Source organism: Rhipicephalus microplus, unplaced genomic scaffold (assembly GCF_043290135.1).
Source record: "Rhipicephalus microplus isolate Deutch F79 unplaced genomic scaffold, USDA_Rmic scaffold_20, whole genome shotgun sequence".
In the NCBI taxonomy this organism is placed as follows: domain Eukaryota; kingdom Metazoa; phylum Arthropoda; class Arachnida; order Ixodida; family Ixodidae; genus Rhipicephalus; species Rhipicephalus microplus.
This window is the reverse complement of record NW_027464593.1, coordinates 2,731,304-2,758,860: the sequence shown is the minus strand read 5'-3', so window position 1 is coordinate 2,758,860 and position 27,557 is coordinate 2,731,304. Positions and strand designations below refer to the sequence as shown.

The 27,557-nt window shown below is 51.0% G+C and overlaps 4 non-coding genes across 4 annotated transcripts; all 4 read right to left on the bottom strand.

The window, feature by feature from the left end:
- Positions 1-11,955: 11,955 nt before the first annotated feature.
- On the bottom strand, positions 11,956-12,028 carry TRNAN-GUU (transfer RNA asparagine (anticodon GUU)). Its single transcript has one exon. It is a non-coding gene; the product is annotated as a tRNA-Asn (tRNA).
- Positions 12,029-15,927: 3,899 nt separating this feature from the next.
- TRNAN-GUU (transfer RNA asparagine (anticodon GUU)) lies at positions 15,928-16,000 on the bottom strand. The gene has a single exon. It is a non-coding gene; the product is annotated as a tRNA-Asn (tRNA).
- Positions 16,001-23,139: 7,139 nt separating this feature from the next.
- On the bottom strand, positions 23,140-23,212 carry TRNAN-GUU (transfer RNA asparagine (anticodon GUU)). The gene has a single exon. It is a non-coding gene; the product is annotated as a tRNA-Asn (tRNA).
- Positions 23,213-26,965: 3,753 nt separating this feature from the next.
- TRNAN-GUU (transfer RNA asparagine (anticodon GUU)) lies at positions 26,966-27,038 on the bottom strand. The gene has a single exon. It is a non-coding gene; the product is annotated as a tRNA-Asn (tRNA).
- Between the last annotated feature and the right edge of the window lie 519 nt (positions 27,039-27,557).

Genomic DNA, 27,557 nt, shown 5'->3' with positions numbered 1-27,557 from the left:
CCAACGCGCTAGCCAAATGCGCCACGGAGACAGTCGTGCTCCACTCTCACCACTGTCGGAACATTTCTCCATAGCACTCAGTGCAAAGAAAAAAGCGAAAAGCCGCTCCCGGGAGGGCTCGAACCTCCAACTTTTCGGTAAAGAGCCGATCGCGCTAGCCAAATGCGCCACGTAGACAGTCGTGCTCTACTCTCACCACCATCAGAACATTTTTCCAAAGGTATCAGCGCAAAGAAAAAAAGTGACACACCGCTCTCGGGAGGGCTCAAACCTCCAACCTTTTGATTATCAGCCGAACGCGCTAGCCAATTGCGTCACGGAGGTAGTCATGCTCCACTTTCACCACAATCAGAACATTTTTTCAAAGGTATCAGCGCAAAGAAAAAAAGAGACACACCGCTTTTGGGAGGGTTCGAACCTCCATCCTTTTGGTTAACAGACCAACGCGCTAGCCAGTCGTCCCACGGAGACAGTCGTGCTCCGCTCTCACCACGGTCAGAACACTTCTCCATAGATATCAGAGCAAAGAAAAAAAGCGACACACCGCTCGTGGGAGGGCTCGAACCTCCAACCTTTCGGTTAACAGCTGAACGCGCTAGCCAATTGCGCCACGGAGACAGTCGTGCTCCACTCTCACCACGGTCAGAACACTTCTACAAAGCTATCAGCGCAAAGAAAAAAGACAAACTGCTCCCGGGAGGGCTCGAACCTCCAACCTTTTGCTTAACAGCCGACCCACTAGCAGACTGCGCCACGGAGACAGTCGCGCTCCGCTCTCACCACCGTCAGAACATTTCTCCAAAGCTATCAGCGCAAAGAAAAAAAAGCGACACACCGCTCATTGGAGGGCTCGAACCTCCAACCTTTTGGTTAACAGCCAATCGCGCTAGCCATTGCACCACGGACCCAACCGCGCTCCACTCTCACCACCATCAGAACGTTTCTACAAAGCTATCAGCGCAAAGAAAAAAAGCGACACACTGCTCCCGGGAGGGCTCGAACCTCCAACCTTTTGCTTAACAGCCGACGCACTAGCAGACTGCGCCACGGAGACAGTCGCGCTCCACTCTCACCACCGTCAGAACATTTCTCCAAAGCTATCAGCGCAAAGAAAAAAAAAGAGACACACCGCTCTCAGGAGGGCTCGTCTTCCAACCTTTTGATTAACAGCCGAACGCGCTAGCCAATTGCATCACGGAAGTAGTCGTGCTCCACTCTCACCACCATCAGAACATTTCTCCAAAGCTATCAGCGCAAAGAAAAAAAAGAGACACACCGCTCTCGGGAGGGCTCGAACCTCCAACCTTTTCGTTAACAGCCCAACGCGCTAGCCAATTGCACAACAGAGACAGTTGGGCTCCGCTCTCACCACCGCCAGAACGTTACTCCAAGGCTATCAGCGCAAAGAAAAAAAGCGACACACTGCTCCTGGGAGGGCTCGAACCTCCAACCTATTGCTTAACAGCCGACGCACTAGCAGATTGCGCCACGGAGACAGTCATGCTCCACTCTCACTACCGTCAGAATATTTCTCCAAAGCTATCAGCGCAAAGAAAAAAAGAGACACACCGCTCTCGGGAGGGCTCGAACCTCTAACCTTTTGGTTAACAGCCGAATGCGCTAGCCAATTGCGTCACGGAGATTGTAGTTCTCCACTCTCACCACCATCAGAACATTTTTCCAAAGGTATAAGCGCAAAGAAAAAAGAGACACACCACTCATTGGAGCCCCGCCGCGGTGGTCTAGTGGCTAAGGTACTCGGCTGCTGACCCGCAGGGCGCGGGTTCGTATCCCGGCTGCGGCGGCTGCATTTCCGATGGAGGCGGAAATGTTGTAGGCCCGTGTGCTGAGATTTTGGTGCACGTTAAAGAACCCCAGGTGGTCTAAACTTCCGGAGCCCTCCACTACGGCGTCTCTCATAATCATATAGTGGTTTTGGACGTTAAACCCCACATATCAATCAATCAATCACCACTCATTGGAGGGTTCGAACCTCCAACCTTTTGGTTAACAGCCCAACGCGCTAGCCAAATGCGCCACGGAGACAGTCGTGCTCCACTCTCACCACTGTCGGAACATTTCTCCATAGCACTCAGTGCAAAGAAAAAAGCGAAAAGCCGCTCCCGGGAGGGCTCGAACCTCCAACTTTTCGGTAAAGAGCCGATCGCGCTAGCCAAATGCGCCACGTAGACAGTCGTGCTCTACTCTCACCACCATCAGAACATTTTTCCAAAGGTATCAGCGCAAAGAAAAAAAGTGACACACCGCTCATGGGAGGGCTAGAACCTCCAACCTTTTGGTTAACAGCCGATCGCGCTAGCCATTGCACCATAGACCCAACCGCGGTACACTCTCACCACCGTAAGAACGTTTCTCCAAAGCTATCAGCGCAAAGAAAAAAAGCGACACGCGGCTCCCGGGAGGACTCGAACCTCCAACCTTTTGCTTAACAGCCGACGAACTAGCAGATTTTGCCACGGAGACAGTCGTGCTCCACTCTCACCACTGTCGGAACATTTCTCCATAGCTGTCAGCGCAAAGAAAAAGAGACACACCGCTCTCGGGAGGGCTCAAACCTCCAACCTTTTGATTATCAGCCGAACGCGCTAGCCAATTGCGTCACGGAGGTAGTCATGCTCCACTTTCACCACAATCAGAACATTTTTCCAAAGGTATCAGCGCAAAGAAAAAAAGAGACACACCGCTTTTGGGAGGGTTCGAACCTCCATCCTTTTGGTTAACAGACCAACGCGCTAGCCAGTCGTCCCACGGAGACAGTCGTGCTCCGCTCTCACCACGGTCAGAACACTTCTCCATAGATATCAGAGCAAAGAAAAAAAGCGACACACCGCTCGTGGGAGGGCTCGAACCTCCAACCTTTCGGTTAACAGCTGAACGCGCTAGCCAATTGCGCCACGGAGACAGTCGTGCTCCACTCTCACCACGGTCAGAACACTTCTACAAAGCTATCAGCGCAAAGAAAAAAGACAAACTGCTCCCGGGAGGGCTCGAACCTCCAACCTTTTGCTTAACAGCCGACCCACTAGCAGACTGCGCCACGGAGACAGTCGCGCTCCGCTCTCACCACCGTCAGAACATTTCTCCAAAGCTATCAGCGCAAAGAAAAAAAAAGCGACACACCGCTCATTGGAGGGCTCGAACCTCCAACCTTTTGGTTAACAGCCAATCGCGCTAGCCATTGCACCACGGACCCAACCGCGCTCCACTCTCACCACCATCAGAACGTTTCTACAAAGCTATCAGCGCAAAGAAAAAAAGCGACACACTGCTCCCGGGAGGGCTCGAACCTCCAACCTTTTGCTTAACAGCCGACGCACTAGCAGACTGCGCCACGGAGACAGTCGCGCTCCACTCTCACCACCGTCAGAACATTTCTCCAAAGCTATCAGCGCAAAGAAAAAAAAGAGACACACCGCTCTCAGGAGGGCTCGAACTTCCAACCTTTTGATTAACAGCCGAACGCGCTAGCCAATTGCATCACGGAAGTAGTCGTGCTCCACTCTCACCACCATCAGAACATTTCTCCAAAGCTATCAGCGCAAAGAAAACAAAGAGACACACCGCTCTCGGGAGGGCTCGAACCTCCAACCTTTTGGTTAACAGCCGAACGCGCTAGCCAATTGCGTCACGGAGGTAGTCGTGCTCCACTCTCACCACCATCAGAACTTTTTTCCAAAGGTAAAGCGCAGAGAAAAAAAGAGACACACTGCTCATGGGAGGGTTCGAACCTCCAACGTTTTCGTTAACAGCCCAACGCGCCAGCCAATTGCGCAACAGAGACAGTCGTGCTCCACTCTCACCACCGTCAGAACATTTCTCCAAAGCTATCAGCGCAAAGAAAAAAACGACACACTGCTCCTGGGAGGGCTCGAACCTCCAACGTTTTGCTTATCAGCCGACGCACTAGCAGATAGCGCCACGGAGACATCCTTGCTCCACTTTTACCACCGTCAGAACATTTCTCCAAAGCTATCAGCGCAAAGAAAAAAAAGAGACACACCGCTCTTGGGAGGGCTCGAACCTTTAAACGTTTGGTCAACAGCCGAACGCGCTTGCCAACTGTGTCACGGAGGTAGTCGTGCTCCACTCTCACCACCATCAGAACATTTTTCTAAAGGTATCAGTGCAGAGAAAAAAACAGACACACCGCTCAGTGGAGGGTTTGAACCTCCAACCTTCTGGTTAACAGCCCAACGCGCTAGCCAATAGCGCCACGGAGACAGTTCGTGCTCCACTCTCAACATGGTCAGAACACTTCTCCAAAGATATCAGTGCAAAGAAAAAAAAAGCGACACACCGCTCATTGGAGGGCTCGAACCTCCAACCTTTTGGTTAACAGCCAATCGCGCTAGCCATTGCACCACGGACCCAACCGCGCTCCACTCTCACCACCATCAGAACGTTTCTCCAAAGCTATCAGCGCAAAGAAAAAAAGTGACACACTGCACCCGTGAGGGCTCGAACCTCCAACCTTTTGCTTAACAGCCGACGCACTAGCAGACTGCGCCACGGAGACAGTCGTGCTCCACTCTCAACACTGTCGGAACATTTCTCCATAGCTCTCAGCGCAAAGAAAAAAGAGACACACCGCTTTTGGGAGGGCTCGAACCTCCAACCTTTTGGTTAACAGCCGAACGCTCTAGCCAATTGCGTCATGGAGGTAGTCGTGCTCTACTCTCACCACCATCAGAACATTTTTCCAAAGGTATCAGCGCGAAGAAAAAAAGAGACACACCGCTCATGGGAGGGTTCGAATCTGCAACCTTTTGGTTAACAGCCGAACACGCTAGCCAATTGCGCCACAGAGACAGTCGTGCTCCACTCTCACCACGGTCAGAACACTTCTATAAAGATATCAGTGCGAAGAAAAAAGCGACACACCGCTCATGGGAGGGCTCGAATCTCCAACCTTTTGGTTAACAGCCGACGCACTAGCAGATTGCGCCACGGAGACAGTCGTGCTCCACTCTCTTCACCGTTAGAACATTTCTCCAAAGCTATCAGCGGAAAGAAAAAAGAGACACACTGCTCTCGGGAGGGCTCGAACCTCCAACATTTTGGATAACAGTTGATCGCGCTAGTCGATTCTGCAACGAAAACAGTCGTGCGCCACTCTCACCATCATCAGAACATTTTTCCAAAGCTATCAGCGCAAAGAAAAAAAAGAGACACACCGTTTTCAGGAGGGCTCGAACCTCAAACCTTTTGCTTAACAGCCGACGCACTACCAGATTGCGCCACGGAGACAGTCGTGCTCCACTCTCACCACCGTCACAACATTTATCCAAAGCTATCAGCGCAAAGAAAAAAAGAGACACACCGCTCTCGGGAGGGCTCGAACCTCCAAAAATTTGGTCAACACCCGAACCCGCGAGCCAATTGCGTCACGGAGGTAGTCGTGCTCCACTCTCACCGCCATCAGAACATTTTTTCAAAGGTATCTGCGCAAAAAAAAGAGACACACCGCTCATGGGAGGGTTCGAACCTCCAACCTTTTCGTTAACAGCCCAACGCGCTAGCCAATTGCGCAACAGAGACAGTTGGGCTCCGCTCTCACCACCGTCAGAACGTTTCTCCAAGGCTATCAGCGCAAAGAAAAAAAGCGACACACTGCTCCTGGGAGGGCTCGAACCTCTAACCTTTTGGTTAACAGCCGAACGCGCTAGCCAATTGCGTCACGGAGATTGTAGTGCTCCACTCTCACCACCATCAGAACATTTTTCCAAAGGTATAAGCGCAAAGAAAAAAGAGACACACCACTCATTGGAGGGTTCGAACCTCCAACATTTTGGTTAACAGCCCAACGCGCTAGCCAAATGCGCCACGGAGACAGTTGTGCTCCACTCTCACCACTGTCGGAACATTTCTCCATAGCACTCAGTGCAAAGAAAAAAGCGAAAAGCCGCTCCCGGGAGGGCTCGAACCTCCAACTTTTCGGTAAAGAGCCGATCGCGCTAGCCAAATGCGCCACGTAGACAGTCGTGCTCTACTCTCACCACCATCACAACATTTTTTCAAAGGTATCAGCGCAAAGAAAAAAAGAGACACACCGCTCATGGGAGGGTTCGAACCTCCAACCTTATGGTTACCAGCCAATCGCGCTAGCCATTGCACCACGGACCCAACCGCGCTCCACTCTCACCACCATCAGAACGTTTCTCCAAAGCTATCAGCGGAAAGAAAAAAAAGAGACACACCGCTCTCGGGAGGGCTCGAACCTCCAACCTTTTGGTTAACAGCCGATCGCGCTAGCCATTGCACCACGGACTCAACCGCGGTCCACTCTCACCACCGTAAGAACGTTTCTCCAAAGCTATAAGCGCAAAGAAAAAAAGCGACACGCTGCTCCCGGGGAGGGCTCGAACCTCCGACCTTTTGCTTAACAGCCGACGAACTAGCAGACTGTGCCACGGAGACACTAGTGCTCCACTCTCACCACTGTCGGAACATTTCTCCATAGCTATCAGCGGAAAGAAAAAAAAGAGACACACCGCTCTCGGGAGGGCTCGAACCTCCAACCTTTTTGATAACAGTTGATCGGTCTAGCCGATTCTGCCACGGAAACAGTCGTGCTCCAATCTCACCACCGTCAGAACATTTCTCCAAAGCTATCAGCGCAAAGAAAAAAAAGAGACACACCGCTCTCGGGAGGGCTCGAACCTCCAACCTTTTGCTTAACAGCCGACGCACTACCAGATTGCGCCACGGAGACAGTCGTGCTCCACTCTCACCACCGTCACAACATTTCTCCAAAGCTATCAGCGCAAAGAAAAAAAGAGACACACCGCTCTCGGGAGGGCTCGAACCTCCAAAAATTTGGTCAACACCCGAACGCGCGAGCCAATTGCGTCTTGGAGGTAGTCGTGCTCCACTCTCACCACCATCAGAACATTTTTTCAAAGGTATACGCGCAAAGAAAAAAAGAGACACACCGCTCATGGTAGGGTTCGAACCTCCAAGCTTTTGGTTAACAGCCTAACGAGCTAGCGAATTGCACCATGGAGACAGTCGTTTTCCACTCTCACCACCATCAGAACATTTTTCCAAAGGTATCAGCGCAAAGAAAAAAAGAGACACACCGCTCAAGGGAGGGTTCGAACCTCCAACCTTATGGTTACCAGCTTAACGCGCTAGCCAATTGCGCCACAGAGACAGTCGTGTTCCACTCTCACCATGGTCAGAACACTTCTTTAAAGATATCAGTGCAAAGAAAAAAAGTGACACACCGCTCCTGGGAGGGCTAGAACCTCCAACCTTTTGGTTAACAGCCGATCGCGCTAGCCATTGCACCACGGACCCAACCGTGTCCACTCTCACCACCGTAAGAACGTTTCTCCAAAGCTATAAGCGCAAAGAAAAAAAGCGACACGCTGCTCCCGGGGAGGGCTCGAACCTCCGACCTTTTGCTTAACAGCCGACGAACTAGCAGATTGTGCCACGGAGACAGTAGTGCTCCACTCTCACCACTGTCGGAACATTTCTCCATAGCTGTCAGCGCAAAGAAAAAAGACACACCGCTCTCGAGAGGGCTCGAACCTCCAACCTTTTGGTTATCAGCCGAACGCGCTAGCCAATTGCGTCACGGAGGTAGTCATGCTCCACTTTCACCACAATAAGAACATTTTTCCAAAGGTATCAGCGCAAAGAAAAAAAGAGACACACCGCTTTTGGGAGGGTTCGAACCTCCATCCTTTTGCTTAACAGCCGACGCACTAGCAGATTGCGCCAAGGAGACAGCCTTGCTCCACTTTTACCACCGTCAGAACATTTCTCCAAAGCTATCAGCGCAAAGAAAAAAAAAGAGAACACCGCTCTCGGGAGGGCTCGAAACTCCAAACTTTTGGTCAACAGCCGAACGCGCTAGTAAATCGTCCCACGGAGACAGTCGTGCTCCACTCTTACCACGGTCAGAACACTTCTCCAAACATATCAGTGCAAAGAAAAAAAAGCGACACACCGCTCGTGGGAGGGCTTGAACCTCCAACCTTTTGGTTAACAGCCGAATGCGCTAGCCAATTGCGCCACGGAGACAGTCGTGCTCCACTCTCACCACGGTCAGAACACTTCTACAAAGATATCAGTGCAACGAAAAAAAAGCGACACACCGCTCACGGGAGGGCTCGAACCTCCAACCTTTTGGTTAACAGCCGACGCACTAGCAGATTGCGCCACGGAGACAGCCTTGCTCCACTTTTACCACCGTCAGAACATTTCTCCAAAGCTATCAGCGCAAAGAAAAAAAAGAGACACACCGCTCTCGGGAGGGCTCGAACCTCCGAACTTTTGGTCAACAGCCGAACGCGCTAGCCAATTGCGTCACGGAGGTAGTCGTGCTCCACTCTCACCACCATCAGAACATTTTTCCAAAGGTGTCAGCGCAAAGAAAAAAAGAGACACACCGCTCAGTGGAGGGTTCAAACCTCCAGCCTTTTGGTTAACAGCCCAACGCGCTAGCCAATTGCGCCACGGAGACAGTTCGTGCTCCACTCTCACCATGGTCAGAACACTTCCCCAAAGATATCAGTGCCAAGAAAAAAAAAGCGACACACCGCTCATGGAAGGGCTCGAACCTCCAACATTTTGGTTAACAGCCATTCGCGCTAGCCAATTGCGTCATGGAGGTAGTCGTGCTCTACTCTCACCACCATCAGAACATTTTTCCAAAGCTATCAGCGCAAAGAAAAAAAGCGACACACTGCTCCCAGGAGGGCTCAAACCTCCAACCTTTTGCTTAACAGCCGACGCACAAGCAGACTGCGCCATGGAGACAGTCGCGCTCCACTCTCACCACCGTCAGAACATTTCTCCAAAGCTATCAGCGCAAAGAAAAAAAAGAGACACACCGCTCTCGGGAGGGCTCGAACTTCCAACCTTTTGATTAACAGCCGAACGCGCTAGCCAATTTCGTCACGGAAGTAGTCGTGCTCCACTCTCATCACCATCAGAACATTTCTCCAAAGCTATCAGCGCAAAAAAAGAGACACACCGCTCTCGGGAGGGTTCGAACCTCCAACCTTTTGGTTAACAGCCGAACGCGCTAGCCTATTGCGTCACGGAGGTAGTCGTGCTTCACTCTCACCACCATCAGAACATTTTTCCAAACGTATCAGCGCAAAGAAAAAAAGAGGCACACTGCTCATGGGAGGGTTCCAACCTCCAACCTTTTCGTTAACAGCCCAATGCGCTAGCCAATTGCGCAATAGAGACAGTCGTGCTCCACTCTCACCACCGTCAGAAGGTTTCTCCAAGGCGATCAGCGCAAAGAAATAAAGAGACACACCGCTCATGGGAGGGTTCGAACCTGCAACCTTTTGGGTTAACAGCCGACGCACTAGCAGATTGCGCCACGGAGAAAGTCGTGCTCCACTCTCACCACAGTGAGAACACTTCTACAAAGATATCAGCTCAAAGAAAAAAAAGAGACACACCGCTCTCGGGAGGGCTCGAACCTCCAAACTTTTTGATAACAGTTGATCCCACTTGCCGATTCTGCCACGGAAACAGTCGTGCTCCACTCTCACCACCGTCAGAACATTTCTCCAAAGCTATCAGCGCAAAGAAAAAAAGAGACACACAGCTCTCGGGAGGGCTCGGACCCCCAAACTTTTGTCCTACACCCGAACGCGCTTGCCAATTGCGTCACGGAGGTAGTCGTGCTCCACTCTCATCACCATCAGAACATTTTTCCAAAGGTGTCAGCGCAAAGAAAAAAAGAGACACACTGCTCATGGGAGGGTTCGAACCTCAAGTTTTTTGGTTAACAGCCCAACGCGCTAGCCTATTGCGCCACGGAGACAGTCGTGCTCCACTCTCACCACCGTCAGAACATTTCTTCAAAGATATCAGTGCAAAGAAAAAAAGCGACACACCGCTCATGGGAGGGCTCGAACCTCCAACCTTTTTGGTTAACAGCCAATCGCACTAGCCATTGCACCACGGACCCAACCATGCTCCACCCGCACCACCGTCAGAACGTTTCTGCAAAGCTATCAGCGCAAAGAAAAAAAGCGACACACTGCTCCCGAAAGGGCTCGAACCTCCAACCTTTTGCTTAACAGCTGACCCACTAGCAGATACTAGCAGATTGTGCCACGGAGACAGTCGTGCTCCACTCTCACCACTGTCGGAACATTTCTCCATAGCTGTCAGTGCAAAGAAAAAAGAGACACACCGCTCTCGGGAGGGCTCGAAACTCCAACCTTTTTGATAACAGTTGATTGCGCTAGCCAAATGCGTCATGGAGGTAGTCATGCTCCACTTTCACCACAATCAGAACATTTTTCCGCAGGTATCAACGCAAAGAAAAAAAGAGACACACCGCTCTCGGGAGGGCTCGAACCTCCAACCTTTTGCTTAACAGCCGACGCACTAGCAGATTGCGCCACGGAGACAGCCTTGCTCCAATTTTACCACCGTCAGAACATTTCTCCAAAGCTATCAGCGCAAAGAAAAAAAGAGACACACTGCTCTCGGGAAAGCTCGAACCTCCAAACATTTGGTCAACAGCCGAACGCGCTAGCCAATTGCGTCACGGAGGTAGTCGTGCTCCACTCTCACCACCATCAGAACATTTTTCCAAAGGTATCAGCGAAAAGAAACAAAGAGACACACCGTTCATGGGAGGGTTCGAACCTCCAGCCTTTTGGTTAACAGCCCAACGCGCTAGCCTATTGCGCCACGGAGACAGTTCGTGCTCCACTCTCACCATGGTCAGAACACTTCTCCAAAGATATCAGTGCAAAGAAAAAAAAGCGACACACCGCTCATGGGAGGGCTCGAACCTCCAACATTTTTGGTTAACAGCCAATCGCGCTAGCCATTGCACCACGGACCCAACCATGCTCCACCCGCACCACCGTCAGAACGTTTCTGCAAAGCTATCAGCGCAAAGAAAAAAAGCGACACAATGCTCCCGGGAGGGCTCGAACCTCCAACCTTTTGCTTAACAGCCGACCCACTAGCAGACTGCGCCAAGGAGACGGTCACGCTCCGCTCTCAATACCATCAGAACATTTCTCCAAAGCTATCAGCGCAAAGAAAAAAAAGAGACACCCGCTCTCGGGAGGGCTCGAAACTCCAACCTTTGGATTAACAGCCGAATGCGCTAGCCAATTGCGTAACGGAGGTAGTCGTGCTCCACTCTCACCACCATCAGAACATTTTTCCAAAGGTATCAGCGCAAAGAAAAAAAGAGACACACCGCTCATGGGAGGGTTCGAACCTCCAACCTTTTCGTTAACAGCCCAACGCGCTAGCCAATTGCGCAAGAGAGACAGTCGGGCTCCGCTCTCACCACCGTCAGAACGTTTCTCCAAGGCTATCAGCGCAAAGAAAAAAAGCGACACACTGCTCCTTGGAGGGCTCGAACCTCCAACCTTTTGCTTAACAGCCGACGCGCTAGCCAAATGCGCCACGGAGACAGTCGTGCTCCACTCTCACTACCGTCAGAATATTTCTCCAAAGCTATCAGCGCAAAGAAAAAAAGAGACACGCCGCTCTCGGGAGGGCTCGAACCTCTAACCTTTTGGTTAACAGCCGAACGCGCTAGCCAATTGCGTCACGGAGATTGTAGTGCTCCACTCTCACCACCATCAGAACATTTTTCCAAAGGTATAAGCGCAAAGAAAAAAAGAGACACACCACTCATGGGAGGGTTCGAACCTCCAAACTTTTGGTTAACAGCCCAACGCGCTAGCGAATTGCACCATTGAGACAGTCGTGCTCCACTCTCACCACCATCAGAACATTTTTCCAAAGGTATCAGCGCAAGGAAAAAAAGAGACACACCACTCATGGGAGGGTTCGAACCTCCAACCTTTTCGTTAACAGCCCAACGCGCTAGCCAATTGCGCCAAAAAACAGTCGTGCTCCACTGTCACCACCATCAGAACATTTTTAGAAAGGTATCAGCGCAAAGAAAAAAAAGAGACACACCGCTCATGGGAGGGTTCGAACCTCCAACCTTTTGGTTAACAGCCAAACGCGCTAGCCAATTGCGCCAAAAAACAGTCGTGCTCCACTCTCATCACGGTCACAACACTTCTTCAAAGATATCAGTGCAAAGAAAAAAAGTGACACACCGCTCATGGGAGGGCTAGAACCTCCAAACTGTTGGTTAACAGCCGATCGCGCTAGCCATTGCACCGCGGACCCAACCGCGGTCCACTCTCACCACCGTAAGAACGTTTCTCCAAAGCTATCAGCGCAAAGAAAAAAAAGCGACACGCTGCTCCCGGGGAGGGCTCGAACCTCCAACCTTTTGCTTAACAGCCGACGCACTAGCAGTTGCGCCACGGAGACAGTCGTGCTCCACTCTCACCACTGTCGGAACATTTCTCCATAGCTGTCAGCGCAAAGAAAAAAGACACACCGCTCTCGGGAGGGCTCGAACCTCCAACCTTTTGGTTAACAGCCGAACGCGCTAGCCAATTGCGTCACGGAGGTAGTCGTGCTCTACTCTCACCACCATCAGAACATTTTTTTAAAGGTATCAGCGCAAAGAAAAAAAGAGATACACCACTCATGGGAGGGTTCGAACCTGCAACCTTTTGGTTAATAGCCGAACGCGCTAGCCAATTGCGCCACGGAGAAAGTCGTGCTCCACTCTCACCACAGTCAGAACACTTCTACAACGATATCAGTGCAAAGAAAAAAAAGCGACACACCGCTCATAGGAGGGCTCGAATCTCGAACCTGTTGGTTAACAGCCGACGCACTAGCAGGTTGGGCCACGGAGACAGTCGTGCTCCACTCTCACCACCGTTAGAACATTTCTCCAAAGCTATCAGCGCAAAGAAAAAAAAGAGACACACCACTTTCGGGAGGGCTCGAACCTCAAACCTTTTGGATAACAGTTGATCGCGCTAGCCGATTCTGCCACGGAAACAGTCGTGCGTCACTCTCACCACCGTCAGAACATTTCTCCAAAGCTATCAGCGCAAAGAAAAAAAAGAGGCACACCGCTTTCAGGGGGGCTCGAACCTCAAACCTTTTGCTTAACAGCCGACGCACTAGCAGATTGCGCCACGGAGACAGTAGTGCTCCACTCTCAACACCTTCAGAAAATTTCTCCAAAGCTATCAGCGCAAAGAAAAAAAGAGACACACCGCTCTCTGGAGGGCTCAAACCTCCAGCCTTTTGCTTTACAGCCGACGCAATAGCAGATTGCACCACGGAGACAGTCGTGCTCCACTCTCACCACCGTCAGAAGGTTTCTCCAAGGCGATCAGCGCAAAGAAATAAAGAGACACACCGCTCATGGGAGGGTTCGAACCTGCAACCTTTTGGGTTAACAGCCGACGCACTAGCAGATTGCGCCACGGAGAAAGTCGTGCTCCACTCTCACCACAGTGAGAACACTTCTACAAAGATATCAGCTCAAAGAAAAAAAAGAGACACACCGCTCTCGGGAGGGCTCGAACCTCCAAACTTTTTGATAACAGTTGATCCCACTTGCCGATTCTGCCACGGAAACAGTCGTGCTCCACTCTCACCACCGTCAGAACATTTCTCCAAAGCTATCAGCGCAAAGAAAAAAAGAGACACACAGCTCTCGGGAGGGCTCGGACCCCCAAACTTTTGTCCTACACCCGAACGCGCTTGCCAATTGCGTCACGGAGGTAGTCGTGCTCCACTCTCATCACCATCAGAACATTTTTCCAAAGGTGTCAGCGCAAAGAAAAAAAGAGACACACTGCTCATGGGAGGGTTCGAACCTCAAGTTTTTTGGTTAACAGCCCAACGCGCTAGCCTATTGCGCCACGGAGACAGTCGTGCTCCACTCTCACCACCGTCAGAACATTTCTTCAAAGATATCAGTGCAAAGAAAAAAAGCGACACACCGCTCATGGGAGGGCTCGAACCTCCAACCTTTTTGGTTAACAGCCAATCGCACTAGCCATTGCACCACGGACCCAACCATGCTCCACCCGCACCACCGTCAGAACGTTTCTGCAAAGCTATCAGCGCAAAGAAAAAAAGCGACACACTGCTCCCGAAAGGGCTCGAACCTCCAACCTTTTGCTTAACAGCTGACCCACTAGCAGATACTAGCAGATTGTGCCACGGAGACAGTCGTGCTCCACTCTCACCACTGTCGGAACATTTCTCCATAGCTGTCAGTGCAAAGAAAAAAGAGACACACCGCTCTCGGGAGGGCTCGAAACTCCAACCTTTTTGATAACAGTTGATTGCGCTAGCCAAATGCGTCATGGAGGTAGTCATGCTCCACTTTCACCACAATCAGAACATTTTTCCGCAGGTATCAACGCAAAGAAAAAAAGAGACACACCGCTCTCGGGAGGGCTCGAACCTCCAACCTTTTGCTTAACAGCCGACGCACTAGCAGATTGCGCCACGAAGACAGCCTTGCTCCAATTTGACCACCGTCAGAACATTTCTCCAAAGCTATCAGCGCAAAGAAAAAAAGAGACACACTGCTCTCGGGAAAGCTCGAACCTCCAAACATTTGGTCAACAGCCGAACGCGCTAGCCAATTGCGTCACGGAGGTAGTCGTGCTCCACTCTCACCACCATCAGAACATTTTTCCAAAGGTATCAGCGAAAAGAAACAAAGAGACACACCGTTCATGGGAGGGTTCGAACCTCCAGCCTTTTGGTTAACAGCCCAACGCGCTAGCCTATTGCGCCACGGAGACAGTTCGTGCTCCACTCTCACCATGGTCAGAACACTTCTCCAAAGATATCAGTGCAAAGAAAAAAAAGCGACACACCGCTCATGGGAGGGCTCGAACCTCCAACATTTTTGGTTAACAGCCAATCGCGCTAGCCATTGCACCACGGACCCAACCATGCTCCACCCGCACCACCGTCAGAACGTTTCTGCAAAGCTATCAGCGCAAAGAAAAAAAGCGACACAATGCTCCCGGGAGGGCTCGAACCTCCAACCTTTTGCTTAACAGCCGACCCACTAGCAGACTGCGCCAAGGAGACGGTCACGCTCCGCTCTCAATACCATCAGAACATTTCTCCAAAGCTATCAGCGCAAAGAAAAAAAAGAGACACCCGCTCTCGGGAGGGCTCGAAACTCCAACCTTTGGATTAACAGCCGAATGCGCTAGCCAATTGCGTAACGGAGGTAGTCGTGCTCCACTCTCACCACCATCAGAACATTTTTCCAAAGGTATCAGCGCAAAGAAAAAAAGAGACACACCGCTCATGGGAGGGTTCGAACCTCCAACCTTTTCGTTAACAGCCCAACGCGCTAGCCAATTGCGCAAGAGAGACAGTCGGGCTCCGCTCTCACCACCGTCAGAACGTTTCTCCAAGGCTATCAGCGCAAAGAAAAAAAGCGACACACTGCTCCTTGGAGGGCTCGAACCTCCAACCTTTTGCTTAACAGCCGACGCGCTAGCCAAATGCGCCACGGAGACAGTCGTGCTCCACTCTCACTACCGTCAGAATATTTCTCCAAAGCTATCAGCGCAAAGAAAAAAAGAGACACGCCGCTCTCGGGAGGGCTCGAACCTCTAACCTTTTGGTTAACAGCCGAACGCGCTAGCCAATTGCGTCACGGAGATTGTAGTGCTCCACTCTCACCACCATCAGAACATTTTTCCAAAGGTATAAGCGCAAAGAAAAAAAGAGACACACCACTCATGGGAGGGTTCGAACCTCCAAACTTTTGGTTAACAGCCCAACGCGCTAGCGAATTGCACCATTGAGACAGTCGTGCTCCACTCTCACCACCATCAGAACATTTTTCCAAAGGTATCAGCGCAAGGAAAAAAAGAGACACACCACTCATGGGAGGGTTCGAACCTCCAACCTTTTCGTTAACAGCCCAACGCGCTAGCCAATTGCGCCAAAAAACAGTCGTGCTCCACTGTCACCACCATCAGAACATTTTTAGAAAGGTATCAGCGCAAAGAAAAAAAAGAGACACACCGCTCATGGGAGGGTTCGAACCTCCAACCTTTTGGTTAACAGCCAAACGCGCTAGCCAATTGCGCCAAAAAACAGTCGTGCTCCACTCTCATCACGGTCACAACACTTCTTCAAAGATATCAGTGCAAAGAAAAAAAGTGACACACCGCTCATGGGAGGGCTAGAACCTCCAAACTGTTGGTTAACAGCCGATCGCGCTAGCCATTGCACCGCGGACCCAACCGCGGTCCACTCTCACCACCGTAAGAACGTTTCTCCAAAGCTATCAGCGCAAAGAAAAAAAAGCGACACGCTGCTCCCGGGGAGGGCTCGAACCTCCAACCTTTTGCTTAACAGCCGACGCACTAGCAGTTGCGCCACGGAGACAGTCGTGCTCCACTCTCACCACTGTCGGAACATTTCTCCATAGCTGTCAGCGCAAAGAAAAAAGACACACCGCTCTCGGGAGGGCTCGAACCTCCAACCTTTTGGTTAACAGCCGAACGCGCTAGCCAATTGCGTCACGGAGGTAGTCGTGCTCTACTCTCACCACCATCAGAACATTTTTTTAAAGGTATCAGCGCAAAGAAAAAAAGAGATACACCACTCATGGGAGGGTTCGAACCTGCAACCTTTTGGTTAATAGCCGAACGCGCTAGCCAATTGCGCCACGGAGAAAGTCGTGCTCCACTCTCACCACAGTCAGAACACTTCTACAACGATATCAGTGCAAAGAAAAAAAAGCGACACACCGCTCATAGGAGGGCTCGAATCTCGAACCTGTTGGTTAACAGCCGACGCACTAGCAGGTTGGGCCACGGAGACAGTCGTGCTCCACTCTCACCACCGTTAGAACATTTCTCCAAAGCTATCAGCGCAAAGAAAAAAAAGAGACACACCACTTTCGGGAGGGCTCGAACCTCAAACCTTTTGGATAACAGTTGATCGCGCTAGCCGATTCTGCCACGGAAACAGTCGTGCGTCACTCTCACCACCGTCAGAACATTTCTCCAAAGCTATCAGCGCAAAGAAAAAAAAGAGGCACACCGCTTTCAGGAGGGCTCGAACCTCAAACCTTTTGCTTAACAGCCGACGCACTAGCAGATTGCGCCACGGAGACAGTAGTGCTCCACTCTCACCACCGTCAGAACATTTCTCCAAAGCTATCAGCGCAAAGAAAAAAAGAGACACACCGCTCTCGGGGGGGCTCAAACCTCCAAACTTTTTGATAACAGTTGATCGCGCTAGCTGATTCTGCCACGGAAACAGTCGTGCTCCACTCTCACCACCGTCAGAACATTTCTCCAAAGCTATCAGAGCAAATAAAAAAAAGAGACACACCGCTCTCGGGAAAGCTCGAACCTCCAACCTTTAGCTTAACAGCCGACGCACTAGCAGATTGCGCCACGGAAACAGTCGTGCTCCACTCTCACCACCGTCAGAACATCTCTCCAAAGCTATCAGCGCAAAGAAAAAAAGAGACACACCGCTCTCGGCAGAGCTCGAACCTCCAAACTTTTGGTCAACAGCCGAACGCGCTAGCCAATTGCGTCACGGAGGTAGTCGTGCTCCACTCTCATCACCATCAGAACATTTTTCCAAAGGTGTCAGGCAAAGAAAAAAAGAGACACACTGCTCATGGGAGGGTTCGAACCTCAAGTTTTTTGGTTAACAGCCCAACGCGCTAGCCTATTGCGCCACGGAGACAGTTCGTGCTCCACTCTCACCACCGTCAGAACATTTCTTCAAAGATATCAGTGCAAAGAAAAAAAGCGACACACCGCTCATGGGAGGGCTCGAACCTCCAACCTTTTTGGTTAACAGCCAATCGCGCTAGCCATTGCACCATGGACCCAACCATGCTCCACCCGCACCACCGTCAGAACGTTTCTGCAAAGCTATCAGCGCAAAGAAAAAAGCGACACACTGCTCCCGGGAGGGCTCGAACCTCCAACCTTTTGCTTAACAGCCGACCCACTAGCAGATACTAGCAGATTGTGCCACGGAGACAGTCGTGCTCCACTCTCACCACTGTCGGAACATTTCTCCATAGCTGTCAGTGCAAAGAAAAAAGAGACACACCACTCTCGGGAGGGCTCGAACCTCCAACCTTTTTGATAACAGTTGATTGCGCTAGCCAAATGCGTCACGGAGGTAGTCATGCTCCACTTTCACCACAATCAGAACATTTTTCCGCAGGTATCAGCGCAAAGAAAAAAAGAGACACACCGCTCTCGGGAGGGCTCGAACCTCCAACCTTTTGCTTAACAGCCGACGCACTAGCAGATTGCGCCACGGAGACAGCCTTGCTCCAATTTTACCACCGTCAGAACATTTCTCCAAAGCTATCAGCGCAAAGAAAAAAAGAGACACACTGCTCTCGGGAAAGCTCGAACCTCCAAACATTTGGTCAACAGCCGAACGCGCTAGCCAATTGCGTCACGGAGGTAGTCGTGCTCCACTCTCACCACCATCAGAACATTTTTCCAAAGGTATCAGCGAAAAGAAACAAAGAGACACACCGCTCATGGGAGGGTTCGAACCTCCAGCCTTTTGGTTAACAGCCCAACGCGCTAGCCTATTGCGCCACGGAGACAGTTCGTGCTCCACTCTCACCATGGTCAGAACACTTCTCCAAAGATATCAGTGCAAAGAAAAAAAAGCGACACACCGCTCATGGGAGGGCTCGAACCTCCAACATTTTTGGTTAACAGCCAATCGCGCTAGCCATTGCACCACGGACCCAACCATGCTCCACCCGCACCACCGTCAGAACGTTTCTGCAAAGCTATCAGCGCAAAGAAAAAAAGCGACACAATGCTCCCGGGAGGGCTCGAACCTCCAACCTTTTGCTTAACAGCCGACCCACTAGCAGACTGCGCCAAGGAGACGGTCACGCTCCGCTCTCAATACCATCAGAACATTTCTCCAAAGCTATCAGCGTAAAGAAAAAAAAAGCGACACACCGCTCATGGGAGGGCTCGAACCTCCAACATTTTTGGTTAACAGCCAATCGCGCTAGCCATTGCACCACGGACCCAACCATGCTCCACCCGCACCACCGTCAGAACGTTTCTGCAAAGCTATCAGCGCAAAGAAAAAAAGCGACACAATGCTCCCGGGAGGGCTCGAACCTCCAACCTTTTGCTTAACAGCCGACCCACTAGCAGACTGCGCCAAGGAGACGGTCACGCTCCACTCTCACTACCGTCAGAATATTTCTCCAAAGCTATCAGCGCAAAGAAAAAAAGAGACACGCCGCTCTCGGGAGGGCTGGAACCTCTAACCTTTTGGTTAACAGCCGAACGCGCTAGCCAATTGCGTCACGGAGATTGTAGTGCTCCACTCTCACCACCATCAGAACATTTTTCCAAAGGTATAAGCGCAAAGAAAAAAAGAGACACACCACTCATGGGAGGGTTCGAACCTCCAAACTTTTGGTTAACAGCCCAACGCGCTAGCGAATTGCACCATTGAGACAGTCGTGCTCCACTCTCACCACCATCAGAACATTTTTCCAAAGGTATCAGCGCAAGGAAAAAAAGAGACACACCACTCATGGGAGGGTTCAAACCTCCAGCCTTTTGGTTAACAGCCCAACGCGCTAGCCAATTGCGCCACGGAGACAGTTCGTGCTCCACTCTCACCATGGTCAGAACACTTCTCCAAAGATATCAGTGCCAAGAAAAAAAAGCGACACACCGCTCTCGGGAGGGCTCGAACCTCCGAACTTTTGGTCAACAGCCGAACGCGCTAGCCAATTGCGTCACGGAGGTAGTCGTGCTCCACTCTCACCACCATCAGAACATTTTTCCAAAGGTGTCAGCGCAAAGAAAAAAAGAGACACACCGCTCAGTGGAGGGTTCAAACCTCCAGCCTTTTGGTTAACAGCCCAACGCGCTAGCCAATTGCGCCACGGAGACAGTTCGTGCTCCACTCTCACCATGGTCAGAACACTTCTCCAAAGATATCAGTGCCAAGAAAAAAAAGCGACACACCGCTCATGGAAGGGCTCCAACCTCCAACATTTTGGTTAACAGCCATTCGCGCTAGCCAATTGCGTCATGGAGGTAGTCGTGCTCTACTCTCACCACCATCAGAACATTTTTCCAAAGCTATCAGCGCAAAGAAAAAAAGCGACACACTGCTCCCAGGAGGGCTCAAACCTCCAACCTTTTGCTTAACAGCCGACGCACAAGCAGACTGCGCCATGGAGACAGTCGCGCTCCACTCTCACCACCGTCAGAACATTTCTCCAAAGCTATCAGCGCAAAGAAAAAAAAGAGACACACCGCTCTCGGGAGGGCTCGAACTTCCAACCTTTTGATTAACAGCCGAACGCGCTAGCCAATTCCGTCACGGAAGTAGTCGTGCTCCACTCTCATCACCATCAGAACATTTCTCCAAAGCTATCAGCGCAAAAAAAGAGACACACCGCTCTCGGGAGGGTTCGAACCTCCAACCTTTTGGTTAACAGCCGAACGCGCTAGCCTATTGCGTCACGGAGGTAGTCGTGCTTCACTCTCACCACCATCAGAACATTTTTCCAAGCGTATCAGCGCAAAGAAAAAAAGAGGCACACCGCTCATGGGAGGGTTCCAACCTCCAACCTTTTCGTTAACAGCCCAATGCGCTAGCCAATGGCGCAATAGAGACAGTCGTGCTCCACTCTCACCACCGTCAGAAGGTTTCTCCAAGGCTATCAGCGCAAAGAAATAAAGAGACACACCGCTCATGGGAGGGTTCGAACCTGCAACCTTTTGGGTTAACAGCCGACGCACTAGCAGATTGCGCCACGGAGAAAGTCGTGCTCCACTCTCACCACAGTGAGAACACTTCTACAAAGATATCAGCTCAAAGAAAAAAAAGAGACACACCGCTCTCGGGAGGGCTCGAACCTCCAAACTTTTTGATAACAGTTGATCCCACTTGCCGATTCTGCCACGGAAACAGTCGTGCTCCACTCTCACCACCGTCAGAACATTTCTCCAAAGCTATCAGCGCAAAGAAAAAAAGAGACACACAGCTCTCGGGAGGGCTCGGACCCCCAAACTTTTGTCCTACACCCGAACGCGCTTGCCAATTGCGTCACGTAGGTAGTCGTGCTCCACTCTCATCACCATCAGAACATTTTTCCAAAGGTATCAGCGCAAAGAAAAAAAGAGACACACTGCTCATGGGAGGGTTCGAACCTCAAGTTTTTTGGTTAACAGCCCAACGCGCTAGCCTATTGCGCCAAGGAGACAGTCGTGCTCCACTCTCACCACCGTCAGAACATTTCTTCAAAGATATCAGTGCAAAGGAAAAAAGCGACACACCGCTCATGGGAGGGCTCGAACCTCCAACCTTTTTGGTTAACAGCCAATCGCACTAGCCATTGCACCATGGACCCAACCATGCTCCACCCGCACCACCGTCAGAACGTTTCTGCAAAGCTATCAGCGCAAAGAAAAAAAGCGACACACTGCTCCCGAAAGGGCTCGAACCTCCAACCTTTTGCTTAACAGCCGACCCACTAGCAGATACTAGCAGATTGTGCCACGGAGACAGTCGTGCTCCACTCTCACCACTGTCGGAACATTTCTCCATAGCTGTCAGTGCAAAGAAAAAAGAGACACACCGCTCTCGGGAGGGCTCGAAACTCCAACCTTTTTGATAACAGTTGATTGCGCTAGCCAAATGCGTCATGGAGGTAGTCATGCTCCACTTTCACCACAATCAGAACATTTTTCCGCAGGTATCAGCGCAAAGAAAAAAAGAGACACACCGCTCTCGGGAGGGCTCGAACCTCCAACCTTTTACTTAACAGCCGACGCACTAGCAGATTGCGCCACGGAGACAGCCTTGCTCGAATTTTACCACCGTCAGAACATTTCTCCAAAGCTATCAGCGCAAAGAAAAAAAGAGACACACTGCTCTCGGGAAAGCTCGAACCTCCAAACATTTGGTCAACAGCCGAACGCGCTAGCCAATTGCGTCACGGAGGTAGTCGTGCTCCACTCTCACCACCATCAGAACATTTTTCCAAAGGTATCAGCGAAAAGAAACAAAGAGACACACCGCTCATGGGAGGGTTCGAACCTCCAGCCTTTTGGTTAACAGCCCAACGCGCTAGCCATTGCACCACGGACCCAACCATGCTCCACCCGCACCACCGTCAGAACGTTTCTGCAAAGCTATCAGCGCAAAGAAAAAAAGCGACACAATGCTCCCGGGAGGGCTCGAACCTCCAACCTTTTGCTTAACAGCCGACCCACTAGCAGACTGCGCCAAGGAGACGGTCACGCTCCGCTCTCAATACCATCAGAACATTTCTCCAAAGCTATCAGCGCAAAGAAAAAAAAGAGACACCCGCTCTCGGGAGGGCTCGAAACTCCAACCTTTGGATTAACAGACGAATGCGCTAGCCAATTGCGTAACGGAGGTAGTCGTGCTCCACTCTCACCACCATCAGAACATTTTTCCAAAGGTATCAGCGCAAAGAAAAAAAGAGACACACCGCTCATGGGAGGGTTCGAACCTCCAACCTTTTCGTTAACAGCCCAACGCGCTAGCCAATTGCGCAAGAGAGACAGTCGGGCTCCGCTCTCACCACCGTCAGAACGTTTCTCCAAGGCTATCAGCGCAAAGAAAAAAAGCGACACACTGCTCCTGGGAGGGCTCGAACCTCCAACCTTTTGCTTAACAGCGGACGCGCTAGCCAAATGCGCCACGGAGACAGTCGTGCTCCACTCTCACTACCGTCAGAATATTTCTCCAAAGCTATCAGCGCAAAGAAAAAAAGAGACACGCCGCTCTCGGGAGGGCTCGAACCTCTAACCTTTTGGTTAACAGCCGAACGCGCTAGCCAATTGCGTCACGGAGATTGTATTGCTCCACTCTCACCACCATCAGAACATTTTTCCAAAGGTATAAGCGCAAAGAAAAAAAGAGACACACCACTCATGGGAGGGTTCGAACCTCCAAACTTTTGGTTAACAGCCCAACGCGCTAGCGAATTGCACCATTGAGACAGTCGTGCTCCACTCTCACCACCATCAGAACATTTTTCCAAAGGTATCAGCGCAAGAAAAAAAAGAGACACACCACTCATGGGAGGGTTCGAACCTCCAACCTTTTCGTTAACAGCCCAACGCGCTAGCCAATTGCGCCAAAAAACAGTCGTGCTCCACTGTCACCACCATCAGAACATTTTTAGAAAGGTATCAGCGCAAAGAAAAAAAAGAGACACACCGCTCATGGGAGGGTTCGAACCTCCAACCTTTTGGTTAACAGCCAAACGCGCTAGCCAATTGCGCCAAAAAACAGTCGTGCTCCACTCTCATCACGGTCACAACACTTCTTCAAAGATATCAGTGCAAAGAAAAAAAGTGACACACCGCTCATGGGAGGGCTAGAACCTCCAAACTGTTGGTTAACAGCCGATCGCGCTAGCCATTGCACCGCGGACCCAACCGCGGTCCACTCTCACCACCGTAAGAACGTTTCTCCAAAGCTATCAGCGCAAAGAAAAAAAAGCGACACGCTGCTCCCGGGGAGGGCTCGAACCTCCAACCTTTTGCTTAACAGCCGACGCACTAGCAGTTGCGCCACGGAGACAGTCGTGCTCCACTCTCACCACTGTCGGAACATTTCTCCATAGCTGTCAGCGCAAAGAAAAAAGACACACCGCTCTCGGGAGGGCTCGAACCTCCAACCTTTTGGTTAACAGCCGAACGCGCTAGCCAATTGCGTCACGGAGGTAGTCGTGCTCTACTCTCACCACCATCAGAACATTTTTTCAAAGGTATCAGCGCAAAGAAAAAAAGAGATACACCACTCATGGGAGGGTTCGAACCTGCAACCTTTTGGTTAATAGCCGAACGCGCTAGCCAATTGCGCCACGGAGAAAGTCGTGCTCCACTCTCACCACAGTCAGAACACTTCTACAACGATATCAGTGCAAAGAAAAAAAAGCGACACACCGCTCATAGGAGGGCTCGAATCTCGAACCTGTTGGTTAACAGCCGACGCACTAGCAGGTTGGGCCACGGAGACAGTCGTGCTCCACTCTCACCACCGTTAGAACATTTCTCCAAAGCTATCAGCGCAAAGAAAAAAAAGAGACACACCACTTTCGGGAGGGCTCGAACCTCAAACCTTTTGGATAACAGTTGATCGCGCTAGCCGATTCTGCCACGGAAACAGTCGTGCGTCACTCTCACCACCGTCAGAACATTTCTCCAAAGCTATCAGCGCAAAGAAAAAAAAGAGACACACCGCTTTCAGGAGGGCTCGAACCTCAAACCTTTTGCTTAACAGCCGACGCACTAGCAGATTGCGCCACGGAGACAGTAGTGCTCCACTCTCACCACCGTCAGAACATTTCTCCAAAGCTATCAGCGCAAAGAAAAAAAGAGACACACCGCTCTCGGGGGGGCTCAAACCTCCAAACTTTTTGATAACAGTTGATCGCGCTAGCTGATTCTGCCACGGAAACAGTCGTGCTCCACTCTCACCACCGTCAGAACATTTCTCCAAAGCTATCAGAGCAAATAAAAAAAAGAGACACACCGCTCTCGGGAAAGCTCGAACCTCCAACCTTTAGCTTAACAGCCGACGCACTAGCAGATTGCGCCACGGAAACAGTCGTGCTCCACTCTCACCACCGTCAGAACATCTCTCCAAAGCTATCAGCGCAAAGAAAAAAAGAGACACACCGCTCTCGGGAGAGCTCGAACCTCCAAACTTTTGGTCAACAGCCGAACGCGCTAGCCAATTGCGTCACGGAGGTAGTCGTGCTCCACTCTCATCACCATCAGAACATTTTTCCAAAGGTGTCAGGCAAAGAAAAAAAGAGACACACTGCTCATGGGAGGGTTCGAACCTCAAGTTTTTTGGTTAACAGCCCAACGCGCTAGCCTATTGCGCCACGGAGACAGTTCGTGCTCCACTCTCACCACCGTCAGAACATTTCTTCAAAGATATCAGTGCAAAGAAAAAAAGCGACACACCGCTCATGGGAGGGCTCGAACCTCCAACCTTTTTGGTTAACAGCCAATCGCGCTAGCCATTGCACCATGGACCCAACCATGCTCCACCCGCACCACCGTCAGAACGTTTCTGCAAAGCTATCAGCGCAAAGAAAAAAAGCGACACACTGCTCCCGGGAGGGCTCGAACCTCCAACTTTTTGCTTAACAGCCGACCCACTAGCAGATACTAGCAGATTGTGCCACGGAGACAGTCGTGCTCCACTCTCACCACTGTCGGAACATTTCTCCATAGCTGTCAGTGCAAAGAAAAAAGAGACACACCGCTCTCGGGAGGGCTCGAACCTCCAACCTTTTTGATAACAGTTGATTGCGCTAGCCAAATGCGTCACGGAGGTAGTCATGCTCCACTTTCACCACAATCAGAACATTTTTCCGCAGGTATCAGCGCAAAGAAAAAAAGAGACACACCGCTCTCGGGAGGGCTCGAACCTCCAACCTTTTGCTTAACAGCCGACGCACTAGCAGATTGCGCCACGGAGACAGCCTTGCTCCAATTTTACCACCGTCAGAACATTTCTCCAAAGCTATCAGCGCAAAGAAAAAAAGAGACACACTGCTCTCGGGAAAGCTCGAACCTCCAAACTTTTGGTCAACAGCCGAACGCGCTAGCCAATTGCGTCACGGAGGTAGTCGTGCTCCACTCTCACCACCATCAGAACATTTTTCCAAAGGTATCAGCGAAAAGAAACAAAGAGACACACCGCTCATGGGAGGGTTCGAACCTCCAGCCTTTTGGTTAACAGCCCAACGCGCTAGCCTATTGCGCCACGGAGACAGTTCGTGCTCCACTCTCACCATGGTCAGAACACTTCTCCAAAGATATCAGTGCAAAGAAAAAAAAGCGACACACCGCTCATGGGAGGGCTCGAACCTCCAACATTTTTGGTTAACAGCCAATCGCGCTAGCCATTGCACCACGGACCCAACCATGCTCCACCCGCACCACCGTCAGAACGTTTCTGCAAAGCTATCAGCGCAAAGAAAAAAAGCGACACAATGCTCCCGGGAGGGCTCGAACCTCCAACCTTTTGCTTAACAGCCGACCCACTAGCAGACTGCGCCAAGGAGACGGTCACGCTCCGCTCTCAATACCATCAGAACATTTCTCCAAAGCTATCAGCGCAAAGAAAAAAAAGAGACACACCGCTCTCGGGAGGGCTCGAAACTCCAACCTTTGGATTAACAGCCGAATGCGCTAGCCAATTGCGTAACGGAGGTAGTCGTGCTCCACTCTCACCACCATCAGAACATTTTTCCAAAGGTATCAGCGCAAAGAAAAAAAGAGACACACCGCTCATGGGAGGGTTCGAACCTCCAACCTTTTCGTTAACAGCCCAACGCGCTAGCCAATTGCGCAAGAGAGACAGTCGGGCTCCGCTCTCACCACCGTCAGAACGTTTCTCCAAGGCTATCAGCGCAAAGAAAAAAAGCGACACACTGCTCCTGGGAGGGCTCGAACCTCCAACCTTTTGCTTAACAGCCGACGCGCTAGCCAAATGCGCCACGGAGACAGTCGTGCTCCACTCTCACTACCGTCAGAATATTTCTCCAAAGCTATCAGCGCAAAGAAAAAAAGAGACACGCCGCTCTCGGGAGGGCTCGAACCTCTAACCTTTTGGTTAACAGCCGAACGCGCTAGCCAATTGCGTCACGGAGATTGTAGTGCTCCACTCTCACCACCATCAGAACATTTTTCCAAAGGTATAAGCGCAAAGAAAAAAAGAGACACACCACTCATGGGAGGGTTCGAACCTCCAAACTTTTGGTTAACAGCCCAACGCGCTAGCGAATTGCACCATTGAGACAGTCGTGCTCCACTCTCACCACCATCAGAACATTTTTCCAAAGGTATCAGCGCAAGGAAAAAAAGACACACACCACTCATGGGAGGGTTCGAACCTCCAACCTTTTCGTTAACAGCCCAACGCGCTAGCCAATTGCGCCAAAAAACAGTCGTGCTCCACTGTCACCACCATCAGAACATTTTTAGAAAGGTATCAGCGCAAAGAAAAAAAAGAGACACACCGCTCATGGGAGGGTTCGAACCTCCAACCTTTTGGTTAACAGCCAAACGCGCTAGCCAATTGCGCCAAAAAACAGTCGTGCTCCACTCTCATCACGGTCACAACACTTCTTCAAAGATATCAGTGCAAAGAAAAAAAGTGACACACCGCTCATGGGAGGGCTAGAACCTCCAAACTGTTGGTTAACAGCCGATCGCGCTAGCCATTGCACCGCGGACCCAACCGCGGTCCACTCTCACCACCGTAAGAACGTTTCTCCAAAGCTATCAGCGCAAAGAAAAAAAAGCGACACGCTGCTCCCGGGGAGGGCTCGAACCTCCAACCTTTTGCTTAACAGCCGACTCACTAGCAGTTGCGCCACGGAGACAGTCGTGCTCCACTCTCACCACTGTCGGAACACATCTTCATAGCTGTCAGCGCAAAGAAAAAAGAGACACACCGCTCTCGGGAGGGCTCGAACCTCCAACCTTTGGGTTAACAGCCGAACGCGCTAGCCAATTGCGTCACGGAGGTAGTCGTGCTCTACTCTCACCACCATCAGAACATTTTTTCAAAGGTATCAGCGCAAAGAAAAAAAGAGATACACCACTCAT